This window comes from Bos mutus, chromosome 8, assembly GCF_027580195.1.
Source record: "Bos mutus isolate GX-2022 chromosome 8, NWIPB_WYAK_1.1, whole genome shotgun sequence".
Lineage (NCBI taxonomy): Eukaryota > Metazoa > Chordata > Mammalia > Artiodactyla > Bovidae > Bos > Bos mutus.
Genome location: NC_091624.1, coordinates 42,506,380 through 42,526,212, shown reverse-complemented (window position 1 = coordinate 42,526,212; position 19,833 = coordinate 42,506,380). Strand labels below are relative to the sequence as shown.

Genomic DNA, 19,833 nt, shown 5'->3' with positions numbered 1-19,833 from the left:
AACTATATTCAATATCCTGTAAACCATAATAGAAAAGAAAATGAAAAGAAAATAAATACAGATAACTGAATCATTTTGCTCTACAGCATAAATTAACATTGTAAATCAACTATACTTCAATAAAGTTAAAAAAAAAAAAAAGAATCTGTTTGCAGCTCTCCTGCTGCACCACCATCTCCTTTCACTTGGACCCTGAGACAGCCTCCAAATTTATCTTTTCCCCATCTGCTCATCCTAAGCATCTGAAGTGTCGAAGTTCTCCCGCTCACAGGTGAAAACCTTTCAAGGCTTCCCATTACTCGTAGAGTGAAGCAGGCTCCTCATGAGTTCAGTGGGTTTGGCTGATTTGCCCACCACTCCAGACTCCTCACCTCAGTGACGGCCACATTGTTGTTTTTCTGCTGGTGGAACACACCAAGCCTCTTCTCATCAAGGAGTTTCATGCCTGCTGTTGCCTTGCTGACAACTCTCTTCCCTTAGCTCTTCCTCTTCACACAAATTTCCCTTTCTCACGCTTTAGTTTTGAATTCGAATATCACCTCCATGGCTTTCCTAGTTACTCATAGAAAAATCCATTTCTCCCCTTCCTCTCTGTTAGAACCAATCTGTTTATTTCCTTCACAACACTTGATTTAATCAGTCAATTCTAAAGAAAAATCAACCTTGAGTATTCATTGGAAGGACTGATGCTGAAGCTGAAGCTCCAGTATTTTTGCCACCTGATGCAAAGAACTGAATCATTGGAAAAGACCCTGATGCTTGGAAAGATTGATGGCAGGAAGAGAAGGAGGTGGCAGAGGATGAGATGGTTGGATGGCATCACTGAATCAATGGACATGGGTTTGAGTAAACTCTGGGAGATGGTGAAACACAGAGGAGCCTGGCATGCCGAAATCTGTGGGGTCTCAAAGAATTGGACACTGAGCAACAACAAAATCTTTTAAAACAAAACTTTTTATTATATATTGGAGTATAATTGATTAATAATGTTGTGTTAGTTTTCAGGTGTATAGCAAAGTGATTCAGTTATACATATACATGTATTTATTCTTTTTCAAATTCTTGGCCCAATTAGGTTGTTATATAATATTGAGTAGAGTTCCCCATGTCATACAGTAAGTCATTGCCGCTAACCTATAATAATCTGCTGCTAACTTATAATAATAACCACCAGAATTTCAGCTCTATGAGAGCAGAGACTTTGTCTCTAGACTCCTAGGGTGAAAATGAAGCAAAACACAGAGGGGTTAGATGACTTGGCCTTTGTCATTCAACTGGCCAGTGACCAAGGTAGGATTTGAACCCAGACCCAAATTCCATGATATCCACATGTGAGCAGATTGCTGAGGACTATAGGTAGAGGCTCAGAGATAGGGTGCCTAGTTACCCAGTCGCTGACTCTTTGTGATCCCATGGACTGTAAACTGCCTGGCTCCTCTGTCCATGGGATTTTCTAGGCAAGAATACTGGAGTGGGTTGCCATTTCCTGTTCCAGAGATCTTCCCAACCAAGGGATCGAACCTGCATCTCCAGCAGCTCCTGCATTGCAGGTGGATTCTTTACCACTGTGCCACCTGGGAAGCCCCCAGAGATGTTAGGGATCCTATCCTGGAAGGCAGGTCAGTTTCAAGGGTTGACAGAAAGAAAGTCAGGAGGGGAAATTAAGCTCATGGCCTCCAGCCATAGCTTCATTTCCCAACTGGGCAGGAAACAAGGTTCTAGGTATGGGTGAGCTCCTTCACTGACCTGAACGGCAGCCTGGAAGATGTGCGAAGGGCAAGCACTGTGCTGGAGGGAGAAGACAAATGATGCCAGGGAGCAAAGGCATGGAGTGGGTGAAGGATGCTGGCTCTGATCCTGAGAGCATTTCTGTCCCTTAGCCCTGGAGCCTCTGCTCTCCATTCCCCAGGTCTTAACACACAGAAGAGCTTTGAAGTTTGAGATTCTCCCCCAGATATATTTGAAGCTAACCTAATTACCTTTAAATGTCTAGACTTGTTTGGTTTTCGACTTGGAGAGAGCATCACAGAAAACCTGGCCGTGATCCACCCTAGTTCCCAAATCTTGGGTCTTCCCACCCACCCCCTACAAGACTCATTGTCTCTGCCCTCAGGCAGGCAAGGGGAAGGGCACATTTTTCTTCCTGGGAAAGAAATCCTCACTGGCCCAGAGTGTGGGATACGGGATGAAAGTGAGCAACCACACAGATCTTGGAGACTGCAGGAGGGGAAAGGAAGAGGCAAGAAGGACTGGAGAGGAAAAGGTAAAGAAGCTACAGCTCCTCAGGCTGGGCTCAATTACGTGAGCTCCGTGATCTTCATGGATGTTACAAAAGAAATCCAGCAAACATTAGACTTTATAAGAGGAAAGAGAAGGACAGCCAAGAATAGGTCGTGGTAAAGGAGCCCCTAGGACACACGTCTCAGAATCTGGCCCCAGGGAACTGAGGGGACTTGCCTCTAGGAGTGCCATCGCCTCCCCAGCCTGCCACATGACCTTCCCCACCGGGGATGGCTTCCCCACCAGGAATGCAAGGACCTGGAAGCCCTGGACTTTGAGCTGCTGCTACTCCCACGGCAGCTGCTCCCTCCCCATCCATCTTGTACTCTTTTAACCAGGGCTCACGCCAGGGTGACACATTCCTCCCTTTCTGGAATATGGAGCTAGAGACACAAACATGAAAAGGGGTCTGTCAGGACTCAGGAAGGTGAGTATTACTGCATCCCCCCTCATCTCACACCAAGGGGAGAAGCAGATATGGCCTTTTGTTGTTCAGTTACCATTTCGTGTGGACTCCTTGCGATCCCATGGACAACAGCATGCCAGACTTCCCTGTCCTTCACTGTGTCCCAGAGCCTGCTCAAACTCATGTCCACTGAGCCAGTGATGCCATCCAACCATCTCATTCTCTGTCACCCCTTCTCCTCCGGCCTTCAATTTTTCTCAGCATCAGGGTCTTTTCCAAAGAGTCTATTCCTCACATCAGGTGGCCAAAGTATTGGAGCTTCAGTCCTTCCAATAAATATTCAGGATTGATTTCCTTTAGGATTGACTAGTTTGATCTTGCTATCCAAAGAACTCTCAAGTCTTCTCCAGGACCATAGTTCAGAAGCATCGATTCTTCCACTATCAACCTTCTTTATGCTCCAACTCTCACATCCGTAAATGACTCAGGAAAAACCACAGCCTTGACTATATGGATCTTTGTCCACACCAAACCCAGACTTCCTGCCTGGGGAAAGTGAGGATACACAGCTGCCCTCTTGTCTGCCCTCTTTGTCTGGAGAGATCACCTACAAGATCAGGATGCTAGCCTCCAGCCACCCTGCTCCTTCTCATGCCTCGCTCTTTCTCAGTCCAGGTCATTCCCTGACTTCTTTCCTTCCTTTATCCTCTCCCCATCACCACCCAGGCCAGGCTATTGGGCATCTCTATGTTCTCAGCACTCTCCCACCAGGTGCCTCCATCTGGGGCATCCACTGGGCTGGGCTGCTGCTGATGGAGCAGGGGAAGCCCTTGCTGAACCCTGAGGAATTCTCCTCCAGCACCCATGGAGAGGGGGAGGGCGCCCACACCAGAACACACTCCATGGGGTGTTTCCTCAGTGAGCACCAAGTAATCTCACCTTTGGCCTGAGCTGACGGGGTTGCTGTGTAGGGGTTCATTGGGTCACTAATTCAACAAATATTTCTTCCTCATCTGACAAGGGCTAAGTACTATGCAAAGTGCAGGTGGAAGAGGGTGAGGAAGGAAGGAGAGGAGAAAATGCATAGAAGGAAAAAAAGAAAAGCCAGGGATAAGTGTCAGTCGTGTGCGTCTGTGTTCATGTGTGTGTGTGCATGTGTGTGCGTGTGTTCTCCACTTTAGTTGCAGCGTCCAGGGAAGATCTTGGAGAAGATGGTATTTAGGAAGAGTCAGGCTGATGAAGGTTTTGGTAGAATGGTCCCTCGGCTCTGATGCAGGAATGGGCTTAGGGGTTTAGAGCAGAGGGGTCTCCAGGGTGGTGACCTGGCAATATGTGAAGAAAAGACTTCTTTGACTGTCATGACCAGGGGTGCCATGGGCATCTGGTGGCCAGAGCACAGAACAACTCACAGGACAAAGAATTATCTGACCTGAACCCTCAATAGTACCAAGGTTGAGAAACCTGGATTTAGAGGAAAGGAAAGAAAATATGATATTTAGAGCCTCAGGTCTGCCACTCTTGCGGTGTGACTTTGAGTAAGTGGTTTAAGCTCCGTGCCTCTGTTTTCTCACTTGTAAAATGGAAGTAGCCACATTTGCCCTGCCACAGGGCTTTATCATGAAAGGAAGTGAGAGCTTAGAATATACCAGAAAAATCACCAACGCTGGTTATTGTATGATTTCTCACTGTCATCCGGGACAGTTCTCTGAGATATTCTATTATACAATACGGTTTATTTGAGAAGCACCATGTAGCTGCACCCCCAGTACAGACCCTGGCCTGGACACAGAAGTCTCAGCATGATGGCTTGTCTTGCACAGCACCCATGAACTGGGGTGTAGACAGAGACTGGGCTGCAAGATGTAACAATCCTCCCCTCAGTTGGTGCAAAGCTGGGCTCAGTTTCCAACCAGAACAGGAGGGGCTGGATTCAGTTCAGCTCTTCTCTGAGATCTGAGAATTTAATCTCCTAAAATCTCCTGAGAGCTATCCACACCCTCCTCACAAAAATGTCACCTCCCACCCCGACTCCCCCGCACTCCAACATTTTGACTATCATGTCTTAAAATTCCTTGACCCCAAACAGCTCTCGATGGACCTAGTTTAGAAACAGATGAATACATCCTGCTCTGGGGGATCAAACATGAGCTTTGGAGTTCCAGGTAAAGGGGCAATCGTTAAGTCATGGCCAACTCTTTGTGACCCCGTGGACTATAGCTCTCCAGGCTCTCTGTCCATGGAATTCTCCAGGCAAAAATAGTGGAGTGGGTTGCCATGCCCTTCTCCAGGGAATCTTCCTGACCCAGGGATTGAACTCAGGTCTCCGGCATTGCAGGCAGATTCTTTACCATCTGAGCCACCAGGGAAGCCAGAATGAATACTTTGCCTTGGATCATTGACTTAACTAATGACTCCCTGCTTCTCTGTAGAAGCAGGGGAGGAAGTGAACTAAAAGGATTGTGTGTCACCTCAGGGCAGCCCCCCACCTCCTACACTCAGGACCCATGACTTGGACATATCTCAGACCTACTACAAAGGGAGTCATAAGGTAAAAGGCTAGTTGTAGTGGGCAGCTACCTACCTACCTACCAGGGGATGAACAATGCTCCCCCAGGTAAGATTTTCACCAAAGCTTACCCTAGTTACTGATGGGCCATTATTAAAACTTTCTTCTATTCAATTCTAATTTTAATTGATTTTTACAGTACTGAAATCCTATAAAAATCACCTAAGTAACTCATGCAGAACTAACAACTTTGAAAATGTTGTCATATCTGTTTCAGAAATAAAATATCTGCAAGTGGAAATCCCCTTTCCCTGCTCTTTTTCCTGCCCCATCTCTCCCTCCCCAGGGGGAATCCTTATCGTGACTTTTGTGGGTACATTTGTTTATCATTAAATGCATTCTTCACATAAGAGAATATGTCTATGTACTGCTTTGATTTTTGCTTTATAGAAATGTTATCCTGGGACCTAGCCGGTGGTCCAGTGGTTAAGAATCTGCCTTCCAATGCAGGGAGTGAGAGTTCAATCCCTGGTGGCAGAACTAAGATCCCACATATCACGGAGCGATTAAACCCATGCGCCACAACTACTGAAGCCCAAGTGCTTGCTGCTGTTGCTGCTAAGTCACTTCAGTTGTGTCCGACTCTGTGTGACCCCATAGACGGCAGCCCACCAGGCTCCCCTGTCCCTGGGATTCTCCAGGCAAGAATACTGGAGTGGGTTGCCATTTCCTTAGTGAAGCCAAAAGAAATCATCTCCTGTTGTGTGTGTCACTCTGCAACCGTGGTTGCTTTATTCAGTGCTTTATACTCGGGATCCATTTGTATCTTTCCTTTGGGTTTCTAGGTGGCTCAGATGGTAAAGAATCTGCCTGCAGTGCAGAAGACCCGGGTTCGATCTCTGGGTCAGGAAGATCCCCTGGAGAAGGGCATGGCAACCTGCTCTAACCTTGCCTGTGGGGGCAGTGATCCTCACATGTCCTTCACCAGTCTCTGCTTAGATGTTCGCATTTCATTACAAGAACCCTGTTAGGTGATTACTTCTCCACATGTGTGGGAATTTTTCTAAGGTTCATTTTTCTCTGAGTCTTGGAAGCTATTTAGTTTTTAAAGCCACTCCCCACCCCCTTAAGTTGAAATCCTGGAGGAGAGGAAGCATCTGAGACCCTTATGGGCCAAAATGTCAGAGGAGGGCGCCAAGAGTGGGAGGAGCTGGGAGGAGCGCCTCCAAATCACACTTGGAGTGTTACCCTGGGGTGGGGGAGGGGCACACCCGCTGTTATTAACAAGAGAGTGTCACCAGCGCAGCTGAGGCGGGGGAGAGGGACCTGGAGGAGCCTTGGCCAAACAGACAGGTCCTCTGCTGCAGGTGATGAAGCTGCTCTTCCTCGCTCAGAGGCAGCCTGGATGCCAAGGGTAGCATCTTCCCTGATCAAATCCCAGACTCTGGAGCCACATGGGACATTTACCCCAATTCCTTCACCGCCCAAAAGTGACATGGAAGTCCCAGAGCAGGGAAGGGTCACGTCACAACTTCCGGACCTGAAACTAATATCCTTTCCATTCTATCCAGAGCGCAGGACCAGTTGGAATCCATTTTCCAGATGAAGGGTGGGCAGTTCCTGCTTTATGTGGGCCACGTGTGTAAGGAGGAGGTATGGAGTGAGTGTGTGTGTGTGTATGTGTGTGTGTAAGGCTGCCTGATACAAATGAGATTCTGTCCTGTGGGCGGGCGGCATGCTCCATTCAGAGATGCCCAGCCCGTGGGTTCAGTGCTGGAGAAGGCAGAGCCTCAGCCGTGGGTGGCAGGGCTGGCTGGCCTCCAGGAATAGCTGGAATAGCTGGTAGCTGCTGGGCTGGGACTGGAGCTTTGCCTGCATCACCAGCCCAGGACAATTGCTAATCTTGGGAACCACACCTTTGCGTTCTTATGTTCAGTTCCATCTGTGGGACTTAGCAAACTTCACACTCACTATTATTCATCCACATGGTCCTCAGGGTACACCACGTGCAAGCATTGAGTGCTGAGAAGGAGGGGACAAGTCCTCTCACAAAGAACTTGAATGTGGTTGTGAAACCTCAGCTTCCTTTTCTTTTTTCCTTTTTTTTTTTAAGGCTGCAACATGCAGCATGCGGGATCTTAGTTCCCTAACCAGGGATCGAACCCATGCACTCTGCATTAGGAGCATGGAGTCTTCACCACTGGGAAGTCCCAACCTCAGCTTCCTTTGAAAGGAAGACTTCGTTTCCAGACCTGGCTCTTTTCTCTCTACTGTGAGAAGCCCCACTGACCACCGGAAGCCCCCCACTCTGGGCCCAGAGCTGCTACTCAGCTCACTTGGCACTCAGCCTGTAGAGCCTGCAGACAGCTTTTGCATTACTGAGTTTTTCAGAATCTTAGGGTCTTTAAACTTCCTTAAAGGCTGGGATGGCACCCCAAAGCTTCCTTGTATCTCACATGGTATGGTGAACAGTGCTGAGAACACAATACATATTTTTAATGAAATCAGCTCCCAGAGGGCTCAGGCTTTACTGGTCAAGCTCAGTGGGGAGGATAGGTGACTTCAGCTGGGGTCCCATACCTGCAGACTGGAAGCCAAGTCTGTAAAACTAGAATCCAACCCAGACTTCCATCTCTTGGACTTCATTGGAGCCAACTGGTCACCTTGGGAAGAAGGAAATTTACCCTCTCATTGACCTCCCAGTCCTGTTCAAACCTAGGGCCAAAATAAAGAAATACTGGGTTGCCCAAAAAGTTCATTCAGGCTCTTCTGCAATATGAACTTTTTGGCCAACCCAAGAAAAAGCAGAGTTATCTGGTTTCAATTGTTGAGTTGAAAGATAAGACAGAGACACTTAAAGAGAATTTAAAAGGTAGCACCAGTTTAACTAAAGATGCAAGACAAACCAGCAGGAGTTTGCTGGATTAAAGCCAGCTCTCTGACTCCAGCATATGATAAATTTTAAATGTTTTCTCTTATATAGGAGTGAGATAATTGTCTGCTGTGAATGCTTGTGTGCATGCGTGCTAAGTCGCTTCAGTCATGTCCAATTCTCTGTGACCCCATGGACTGCAGCCCACCAGGCTCCTCTGTCCATGGGATTTTCCAGGCAAGAATACAGGAGTGGGTTGCCATTTCCTTCTCCAGGGGATCTTCCTGACCCAGGGATCAAACCTGGGTCTCTTACATCTCTTGCATTGGCAGGTGGGTTCTTTACCACTAAAGCCACCTGGGAAGCCCTTATGAATGTCTGTGTCCCACTAAAATTCATGTTGAAGCCAAAAGTGATGGTGTTGGGAGGTAATTAGTTTTAGATGAACATGTGGGTGGGGTCTTTAAGATGGGATTAGTACCCTTATAAGAGAGAGTACCTGTTTTTGTCTCTTTCCCATTCCCTTGTCCCCCACCACAACCAACGTGAGGATACAGTAAAAAGTCAGCCATCTAAAGAAAAAAAAAAAAAGCCATCTATAAGCTAAGCAGAGAGGTCTCACCAGAGACAGAATCTGCCAATGCCTTGATCTGGGACTTTCCGGCCTCCAGAACTATGAGAAGTAAATGTCTATTGTTTAACTCCCCCAGGCTTTGGCTACTTCATTCTAGCAGTCTAAGCTAAGATGGGCTTCCCAGGTGGCACTAGTGGTAAACAACCCACTTGCCAATGCGGGAGACATAAGAGATGTGGGTTCAATCCCTTTGTGGCAAAGATCCCCTGGAAGAGGACAAGGCAGTCCACTCCAGTAGTTTTGCCTAGAAAATCCCATAGACAGAGGAGCCTGGAGGACTATAGTCTATAGTGTCACAAAGAGTCAGACGTAACTGAAATGACTTAGCATCCATGCACAAGCTAAGCTACTGTCCCTCTCCCTACCCTCCAGACACCCTGGCAGAAGGTGCTGTCTGGGCTGTCAGGTCACCCCATTTCTGGCATTGTCCTTTCCTTATATTCTTCCCTCCTGCTTCGCGGTTCACATGGTGCTGGCAGCCTCACAGCCTGCAGACATGCCATGCTCTGTGGGGAGCTCCATCATGGACAGACACTTGCTGAGAAGTTCAGGTACTCTAATCCTGGTTCTGCACTCCACACCCCTCCACCCCATCCCCAGCTCTCGGACTCCAGCAACCAGGTTACTGTCTGGCCCCAACTGCTATGACTTGCCTGCCCCTTCAGGTTGTGGGTCCACAGGAGAGAACCTCATATATGATAATATATGATAAATACACATTTATCAGATCCCATCCATGGAGCCTGTTCTACTTGCATTATTGTGTTAGGCCCTCAACAGAGAATCACAGAGTGATGGGTCTGTTTTGTCATCTGGCAGAAGAGTGAACCTTTCAGCACCTCTACTTCCTTCTGTTAGATAAGCACAGCTGATTCCCACACCTCACAGAGCAACCGTCAGGATTAAATGAAACCACATTTATGAAAATGCTTGACCACAGTAAAAACAGTACACACAGGATGAATTTAAACCAAGTGCTTGTGGAATTATAAAGCAGTATGGAAAGGTGCTAGAACTAGATCCTCTGAATCTTTAAGTTAAAAGGGCGAATCTTTAGGGAAGGACTACAGCACCCCCACCTTCCACCTCCCACCCCCACCCCCATCTCCTGCTATCTCCCTGTGGCGACAGGCTGGTGTCCTGGGGACCTGGCAGCCGCCAGACCTGCCTCTCAGCCTCCAGAAGGGCAGCTGGGGCTTGCAAGGATGTGAGAGCAGTCTCGTGGCATCTGCCAGCTGGGGCTGGGAGGTGGCTGGGGGAGGGGGCAGCGGGGTGGGGGGCGCGGTTGCAGGCTGCACCAGGCTGGTGGGAGGGCTCCCAGCCAGCTCCCCAGCAGAGGTCTCTCGGGGCTAAATGGGGCACGTGCCCAGGATTAATTGACTCCCCTTTTAAGATGCCTCTCCCCCTGGCCCCTCTGCCCCTCCCCACAGCATGTTGCCTGATTCAGCTTTCCTTATCTGGAATTCCAGTGCTAGTATTCCTGTCCTTGACCTCTCCTCCCATTTGTCACTCCTAAAGGAAGGTCGGGCAGGGGCTGGGGCCAGTGCTGGGGCAGGGGTGAGCCAGGGCGCTGGTTAATCATCTCAGCCCAATCTGTAAACCTCCCAGCACTCACTTGGTTTCTTCTTGCCTGGAGGGCTCCATGTGCAAAGCTACATCTTTTTTTTTTTTTGAGTGAATGGATGAATGAAAGAGAGGCGAGGATGAAGGAGGGAGGGGGTGGCGAGTGTGGGCAGCGAAACGAGAGGTTGAGGGGGAGCAGGGGCCCACGCAGCTCTCAATTAAGTGTACTTGGGTTCCGTGGAAAGGCAGAGAGTGAAAGAAAAATCGCTGGCAGGCTGAGTCACACCATCGGGGTGAACAATCGGAAGCAATTCTCCTTCCCACTGCCGGGGAGGAATCAAAAGCCATTCTGCCCCGCCGCCTTTTGTGTGCAGGCTGGGGCACTGCAGCTGAGCCTTCCTCCGTCCTCGGTGGGCAGCTTGTGTCTTAGCAGTGCTGATTGACGGTTCTCCCCAGGAACCAGATTACCCACCAATCCCAACCTGCCCTTCTCCCTTCCAAAAATAAAGCCACAGTTACATGCAAAGCTCATGCAAATTTAACCCCACAGCTGCTAGAGCAGTGGCTGCTCCCACGTGAGGGAGCAGAAGGCGAGCCTCATGCACATTCATGACTCGGGTACCACCGAGCCCCAGGGCCCTGTGAGCTGGGCAGTGCAGGGGTGAGGGGAGCCGCTTTTCCTCTTGGTCAAGGGGGTGGCATGTAAAGAACCAGATCTTAAGTAGAGGAGACATGAGACATCCAGGAGGGCTGGGAATCTGGCTAGACTCCTTCCCGTCCTCTCTGGTCAGAGATTAAAAACCCAGGACCAGTTGGGCTTTGGAGGCCTGAACGCAAGGGACAGATGGGTCCCCCTGTCTGCCAAACCCTTGCCGGCCTAGAGTACAGACTAAGTGGGTACCTCCTAGAAGAGTAAATTTGAAGGTACTAGGTCTGTGTCAGAACCAACTGGGTCTTGGACAGGCATTCAAACTTAGGTTTGACCTATTTATCATCTCCGAAGTGTTAGTCAGTTGTGTCCGACTCTTTGGAACCCCATGGACTGTAGCCTGCCAGGCTCCTCTGTCCATGGGATTCTCCAGGCATGAATATTGGAGTGAGTTGCCATGCCCTCCTCCAGAGGATGTTCCCAACTCAGGGATCGAACCTGAGTCTCTTACGTCTCCTGCATTGCAGGTAGATTCTTTACCATCTGAGCCACCAGGGAAGCCCTACCTCCCATCTTGGTGGCTGTCTAAAGGATACTGAGTCAGATTCAGGTTCAGTATGGACAGATCTGTGTTAAATCAGCCACGTGGGTCACGGGCTTGGAAAAGGGCCGTGGGGACACGCTGTTGGCTACGTGACACCCCCGGTACATGTGCCAAAGTTGGTACCTGGTTGCTGCTGTTGTTCTTTACTTGCTGACTTCTGTTCAGTGCTTTTGCAACCCCATGGATTGTAGCTTGCCAGGCTCCTTTTTCCGTGGGGCTTCCCAGGCAAGAATACTGGAGTAGGTTGCCATTTCCCTCTCCTGGGAATCTTCCCAACTCAGGGATCAAAACTGAGTCTTCTTCATTGCAGGTAGTCTCCTGCATTACAGGTGGATTCTTTACCACTGAGCCACCTGGGAAGCCCTGGAACCTGGTTAGTCTTTGGCAAATCAGGTGACCCAGCATCTTGAGTGGGAGATGTCTCGAGTTCTCTCAGGATCTCTGACACTGTGGAATGCCTTTGTGGCTCCACCTCTCCAGAATCATGACCCTTCCTTCCCCTGGCCCGGCTCCACACTGTGGTCCTCCTTCACTCTCCAGACCAGGTTCCTGGGTTCTGAGGAAATCAGCAAGGGAGTGACCTCACATTCCATTTCATCCCAGGAGCCAGGGAGAGGGAAATGCAGGGAGCCTCTCACTAGAGGTGCCATTTGAGCAGGAAAAGGGCTTCTGGGGCATCATAGATATACCTACATAATCACTCCACCTGTGCATGAGGTCTATCCTAAGACAGTGGGAGCCCCCAGGGAAATTGGTAGGACAAGAAACAAGTTGGTACCAGACCACAGAATGAAGAAAAGCTTTTAGAGACTAGAGGTGCTGCTTCAATGCTCCCCAGTAAGAGGCCAGAGAGGTGGGGTGACTTGTCCAAGGAAACACAGCAAGGCAAGTACAGAGCTGGGGCTCAAAGCCTGGCCTCCTAACTCCCCAGATGGCTTACTTCCCACTTCCAGCTTTCTCTATCAAGAGAGAAGGAAGGGCAGGAGTGAAAATATCATTCTGTACTGAGAGGTACTGATTTAAAAATACTCAGATTAGGGACTTCCCTGGTGGTCCAGTGGTTAAGAAGCCACCTTCCAATGCAAGGGATGCAGGTTCAATCCCTGGTCAGGGAACTAGAATCCCACGTGCTGCAGGGCAACTAGGCCCACCTCCCACAACTAGAGAAAGCCTGTGGTGTCACAATGAAGACCCAGCACAAAACAAAAAACAACAAACTCAGATCAAAGGATCCAACTAAAGATGAGATGAAGTTCCCCACCCCACATCCCAGCAACCTGCAATGCGTCACCATCAGCCATAAATAGGGGCTGAGGGCAGGTAATAAGTGGTATTTCTCCATGAAAAATCAATGGCAAACTGGAACTTGTAAGTTTGGCTGGTGTAGGGCTGTGACAAGGACTTCCCCGGGGGGCTCAGTGGTAAAGAGTCTGCCCTGCCAATGCAGGAAACACAGGAGATGTGAGTTCAATCCCTGGGTTGGGGAGATCCCCTGGAGGAGGAAGAGGCCATCCACTCTAGTATTCCTGCTGGGAAAATCCATAGACAGAGGAGCCTGGTGGGCTACAGTCCATGGAACTGCAAAAAAGTCAGACACAACTGATCACACACATACAGAGTAGAAAGATCTTGACCACCTACAACACCCTAGGGAGAGCTCTGCCTCAGGAATAAAAGAGGGAGATCTTACAACAAAAGGCTCTGAGTCTTCTAGAAGGTTGGTAGGTGTAAGAGAAGGATGGAGGGTCAGTGCAGGAGGAGAGTGCTTGATCTAAATAAGCTCCCCTTCCCTCCTCACCTCTCCCCTCATCCCCACCACTGACTGGCTTTTATACCCATTGAGTGAATTCAGTACATGGGCTTCCCCAGGTGCCCCTAGTGTTAAGGAACCCGCTTGCCAATGAAGGAGATGTAAGAGACACAGGTTCAATCCCTGGGTTGGGAAAATCCCCTAGAGGAGGCATGGCCACCCACTCTAGCATTCTTGCCTGGAGAATCCCATGGACAGAGGAGCCTAGTGGGTTACAGTCCATCGGGTTGCAAATAGTTGGACGTGACTGAAGTGACTTAGCGTACACAGCACTGAGTGTATTCAGTACGTGTGAGTTTATGCATGGGGTGGGAGTCGGGGTGGGCATCTGGTAAGTTTCAGAACTCAGAAAGGAATTGGAATTGAGGAAGCCCTTGTTCTGGATGCTGGAAATGACCTAGAGGAGCTTGAATAATTTAACCTGGTCCCTTAGGGAATGTGCCCCTCAGTATTTGGAGTTGTCTGTGGGCATCTGACTGTTCTTTGTGGGCTCAAAGGAATGGCCTGTCTGTTGAGATCTCTGTGCATAGCAGGGGAACCTCCCCAAACCCTGATCATTTCTGACGAGTCTCTACAGGTCCTGAGTTAATCCTTTCTTCAGAGCATCTGATGTGTCTGGCTGGGGAGTTTTGACTTCTGCGTCAGTTCTGCCCTGATCTCTCAACCTTCTGCTTCTTCCTCCTCCAGGGCACATTCCTGGCAGTGAACTAGGAGCCAGAATAGGAGCCTCTGGTGAGCATGAAGCACCCCCATACCTTCTTGGAGCCCCTGGCCCACACTGGCCCTGACATTGAAATAGGTAATCTCTCTTCAAAGCCCAGGGATCCCACAGGGCTGGCCCATGGCTGCCCCCTAAGTCTTCATTACTGTCCCCCCCACCACTGTGACACTGTACCTGGTAGACGTTACCACCTGACAGCCACAGGTGTGCAGAGAGGCTCCAAAGTACCACGTGGCGATGCTGAGCCTTGGGGGTCTCTTCCGCTGCGCTTATGACCCTCTTTGCCCTTTGTGCCCCAGAGATGTTGCAGAGCTCCTGGTTGTCCAACTTGCCTCTCAGGGCTTTCTAGCATGCTCCTCCCTCTGCCAGGAGGACCCCCCACCACCACCCAACCTTGGCTACTTCGAGAGGAAAGATGGACAAGCACCCTTCCTTCCCCACTGCCTTCCTCAAATTGTCTGAAGGAAGCAAGGCCAGTTCTGTACCCTGCTAGGAAATCACATTCAAGGACACAAATACCCACCCCCTGCACTCTGGGAAGGAGGAGGGCTGGGTACCTGATTGCTGCTGGGGATGTCCTAGCAGACGCTGAGATCTGGGCTGGGGAAGGGGTTTAGACCAGGAGTTTAAGATTATTGCCCCTGCCCCAGGACTGTCATGAAGACTTCTCAGGCTGAGCTGTCCTCTCAAAATGCAAAACTGGGGCACAGGGTTCTGAGTCCCATTTCCACAGCCCACAGATTCCTTCCAGGGTATCCCTGAGCAGCCTGTGTATTGTAACCCACTGCACTGTACCCAGGTGGAAGAAAGCAGAGGGTATCCGGACTTCCCAGTCCCCACTGGGGCTTTGGGGCTCCTTCCCTGGGGCCTGTGGGCAGTGTCACTGAGAGACCAGGGTGACTACACCCGAGGAGACTTGTATGCAGCAAACATGCCAACCAGACTTGGCTCTCTGTATCCAACTAAAGCCACTGACCTGCAAACATAAGCTTTCCCAGGGACACGCAAACTTTGAACAGAGCATAGGCTCTAGAGAGAGTAGCCATATAATCTGGACACTTTCATAGTTAATGGTTGGGAGGGAGGCTCTAGAGGGAGGGGCTATATCTATACTTATAACTGATTCATTGTTGTACATCCGAAACCAACACAACATTCTAAAGCAATCATCCTTCAATTAAAAATAAAAAAATAAATAAACAAATAAAACAGATAACAATGACAAAAAAAGTTAACGGGATCACTAGAATTAAATAGACTACAACAACGTAACTAGGATGTGTTTACCTATCAACCATATTTCTCGTGAGGGCCAGACCAGGGGTAAGGATATCAAGCAGGAAGTCTGACATCTCTTGACCTCCTGTCCCCTTGCCTTAGTCACTTGAAATTTTGTTGACTACATAAGGGACAAGGAAAGGGAAGCAGCTAGGAAGCAGATGGACCACGTACCAGGTGCTTTGCATACAGTGGTCTGTAGGGAGCTATGGCCCCTGATACTTCAAGCTCCTTTGAATTGGGTCCTGATCTCATCTGTGCTTACTACAACCCTGGTGGCTCAGATGGCAAAGAATCTGCCCGCAATGTGGGAGACCTGGGTTCAATCCCTGGGTTGGGAAGATTCCCTGGAGAAGGAATGGCAACCCACTCCAGTATTCTTGCCTGGAGAATCCCATGGACTGGGAAGCCTGGCAGGAGACAGTCCATGGGGACTCAGAGTCAGACATAACTGAGTGACTAATACACTCCAGGGGTCTCAGCCAGAAGAACTGATTCTAGAAGCCAGGACTGCTGGTCATGGGCCAGAGCTCATCGACAGCCTCGGACAACCTTGTCATAGAGCAGGCAAGGTGAAGGCAGGATGGATCCACCCGGTGGATGCACAACACCTCTCAGTACTTGTGTCAGCAGATGCTTCGACCAGGGTGAACTGCTGGGAGCACCCGTGTCTTTGTTCCACATTCCCAAGTATTTGGTGAGCACTTATTATGTGCAGTCATCATCAGGACCCTGTAGATACAGCATGAGCAGACAGAGTCTTCCTTTACTGACATGTAGAATTGTGTCAGGAAGTGACAAATGTAGCTTGCCTTCAAGGCCCTGTACAATCTCCCTTCTCTCTTTACCTCCCATTATAGCGCTTCCCAACTGGTCAGGGCACAGGGTCGTTGACACTCAGGGGTACATCTGACATTGAGAGTGACCTCCTCGCCAGCATCCCTGATGCCCTCGAAATTTTCCTGTCTCCATGCCTTTGCTCACAGGGCTGCTTCCTATCTGAAGTTCAGATACACACACACACACTCTCTCTCTTGGGTCCAGTCCTCCCTGGTTTCTCCTGTTCAGTAGACTTTGTACTTTTGGGCAGTACTTTTGTCAACCAGATAGTAAATGCCTTTTGAGCCCAGATTCTCAGGGACACACCAAAGAATCAAGATCTCCTAGCAAGCCTGGACTGTGACTACTGCCTTTTGAGCTTCTCAAGTTACATCTATTAAAGCTTCTCTACTCTAAGCCCTGTACGCACTTCTGCATCTTACTACCTGCAGGCAGCTTCATCTCTACAAGCACTGGGAGGAAACTCCATCAAGTTCTTCAACTCCTAAACTTACATGCAATTGACATGATTCTTGCCTGTCTGTGTCTGTCACAGTGAACTTACATCAGGCTAATCCTTCCAGCCCTACTATGATTCCACCAACTCCAACCATCTCAGAGGTCCACCTCTAAGAATCATGTCCTTTTCTTCTATTTCTTCACATTCTTGCTTTCTGTTATTCTTAACAAAGAGCACTCAAATATGCAGAAGCCTGCCAACTCCAAAGCAACATCTGAACTCCATTTTCCCTCCCCAAATTATCATCTTTCCTCCTGTGCACAGCCAGCTTCTGCTACTTCTTTTGTGAAAACATTTATTTCTTTGGTAGCACCAGGTCTTATTTGTAGCACAGAGCATCTTCCATCTTCGATGCAACATGTAAGATCTTTTAGCTGTGGCATGTGGATTCTTTAGCTGCAGCACGCGGGATCTAGTTCCCTGACCAGGGATTGAACCCAGGCCCCTTGCATTGGGAGTGCTGAGTCTTAGCCACTGGACCACCAAAGAGGTCCCCAGCCAAGCTTCTTGAGAAAGAAGGTTATTCTCTCTTTTTCCACTTGTTCCTTCCCACTTGGCTTTAGTCCACAAAAGCTTGGCTTCTGTCCCTCCCAATCCACTAGAATTTCTCTCCAGAGATGTTGCTCATCCAGCTGATACTTTTCAATAGTTATCGAACTTGACCTCCCAGTCACTCCATATTATTTTTTAACACCATCCTTTTGGGAACACTCTTTCCTTTACTTGCTGTGCTCAGTCACTCACATGATATTGTATCTCTTGACTTGTCTCCTATCACCTTCGGCTACTCCCTCTGTCACTTTTATTTCTTTCATCCTGAAAAGCTGGTGGCTCTTAAGGGGTCCACAGTGGACTCTGTTCTCTGCTCCTGGTTGGCCTGTCTTTTACATGGTTTCAGCTGCCCCCACACCATGATTTTTGGATTCAGGTCTGCAGCCCAAACATCTCTCCCAAGCTTCTGACTTGGAACATCCAACTGCTCACCTTCACTGGGATGGGCCAATGCATCTGAAACTAACGTGTCCACAATGGAACTCGCCACTCTCTCCTCCCTGCTGCTACCCACCTCCCCACAACAAATAGGTCGCTCCTTCTGAGTTGCTAGGCTTGAAGAATGGTACAAGCCAGCCAAACCTCTAATTCTGAGAAATCTGACCAAGACGGGAACCCGTGATCCCTTCTTCTCCTTTTACCTTGTATCTGAGCAGTCACTATGTCTTATTTAACTTTTCTAAAACTTAAAAAAATTCATTGCACATCCAGGTGGGAATCTTTAGTTGTGGCATGTTGGATCTGGCTCCCTGACCAGGGATTGAACCTGGGCCCCCTGCATTGGGAGCTCAGGGTCTTAGCCATTGGACCACCAGGGAAGTCCCAATCCCATTTTTATTATTGATTTTCCTCAAAACCATCATTTCCCTCCAAATCCACAGCATTGTCTTAGTCTGTTTCCATTATATTTCCCTTGGGATATTGGTAGGCCTGTATTTTGTGCTTTTCCAAGCTTTCCCAAGGATTCCCTATTGCCCAAAGTTTAAATAAAGTCCAAAGTAGCAGAGAAGCCCTTTGTGATCAGAACTATCTATCTTGTATCTTCATATTATATAGCACCATGCCCTTCCTTCCCTCACCTCCATCCACTTTCTATGGATTTGTTTTGGAAACGTATAGTATTGTCCAATGACATTCATCCAAGTTTTCCCACACTGATCCCTCTACCCAAGTACCCAGGACTTTGCTGAGCTAGGACTTCCAGTCTGAGGCCTTCCTGCATATCCTCAATGTGTCCATATTCCTATCACGGCTTCAATCACCCCACAATGCAGGTCCTCTTCATTCATGTCTCTTTCTCAACAGACTTTTAAGACTATGTTTCATTCAATGCTGTATTCTTAACTCCTAGCATTGTGCCTGATCCAGAGCTTTATAAACATTTTCTGAATGGAGAAGCACATGTTTGAAAATCAAATTTTAGGGACTTCTCTGGTGGTCCAATGGCTAAGACTCTGTGCTCCCAAAGCAGGGGGCCAGGGTACAGTCCCTGGTCGTGGAACTGGATCCTGCACGCCTCAGCTAGGAGCCTTCACGCCACACTAAGACGTGGTGCAGACAAATACACAAATAAAATAAAAACCATATTCTATTTCAGTGCATGGATTCTGTGAGCTGCAACACCACAGAACATTTCACAGTGGTGTTTATAAACATTTTCATCCTAAGCCCGACCCTGGGGGGCTCCCTGGAACACACTAGAGCAGTCTGGAACACAGCTGTGACCATCCCCGCTTGGCCACACTCCAGAGAAGGCTCCTTTGGATGGCACTAGTGTCTCAGAGGCACCACGTGTTGAGTGTCTGGTGGGTACATCGGAGTGTCTTGACCTGCTAGGCCTAAGTGTGTGCACCATATTCAGTGCCCCTATTGGCATCAGGTTTTTCTAAGTCATCTGCACTCTGAACTCCATTTGTGAAGACTGTGGGATTCACAGAGTGACCACCCATCCTGTTGTGCTTGGAACTTCCCTGGGAGGTGAGACTGCAGCACTAAAACCCGGAAAGTCCCAGTAAAACTGAGATAAGTTGGTGGTCTCATCTAGTCTGGAGGGTGGGATTAGTACAAGAGAAGACTGAATTAGTCCTGGCGACACCCTGAGTTGCCGCTTGGCCTCTCACTGAGTGGCTGCTGTCTGGGGTGATGTGACAGGAAACCAAGGAAGGACAGCTGCCTCAGTACCTCTCAGGGCTGCAATCTTGGGCTCCTGGAGGGAAGTGTCTATAGGGAGGGCTGAGTCATGAGTTGGGGTGGGGATTGGCAAAGAAGAATGTACGTGGATGGGATGGGTGATTCGTTACGTTGGAGGGAGAAAGAAAGGGGAGAATTGAGCATATGGGTTAGCCCTCATGCCCAACATTCCAACAGACCTCAGAGAGACAGGGAAGCGGCAAGTGGAGGAAGGACCTGAGAGAGGAAGAAAGGGTGATGAGGAGGAGGTCCAAGAGAATCTGAGATTGGGAGGGTCCAAAAGGCTGAGGGGGACTCTCAGAAGGGGAAAGAGCATGGAAAGGAGACGATGGAGAGGGCGGGAGTAAGACGGGGAGTGCCAGTTGGTCCACTGTGCAGCAGCAGAAGGAAGGACCAGACAAAGCTGCTGGGTGAGGGTGGGGCCTCATT

General features: G+C 49.0%; 1 protein-coding gene across 2 annotated transcripts in view; it reads right to left on the bottom strand.

Moving 5' to 3' along the window:
- Positions 1-19,833, bottom strand: part of LZTS1 (leucine zipper tumor suppressor 1) — a 67,618-nt gene that overhangs the window by 14,785 nt on the left and 33,000 nt on the right. The window contains exon 2 of one of the 2 annotated variants that reach the window (XM_070375521.1): positions 7,773-7,907. The exons of the other annotated variant lie outside the window; for it this stretch is intronic. The gene's annotated coding sequence lies outside the window, so the exon portion shown is untranslated. The remainder of the gene's footprint in view (positions 1-7,772; positions 7,908-19,833) is intronic. 2 annotated transcript variants of the gene reach the window in all.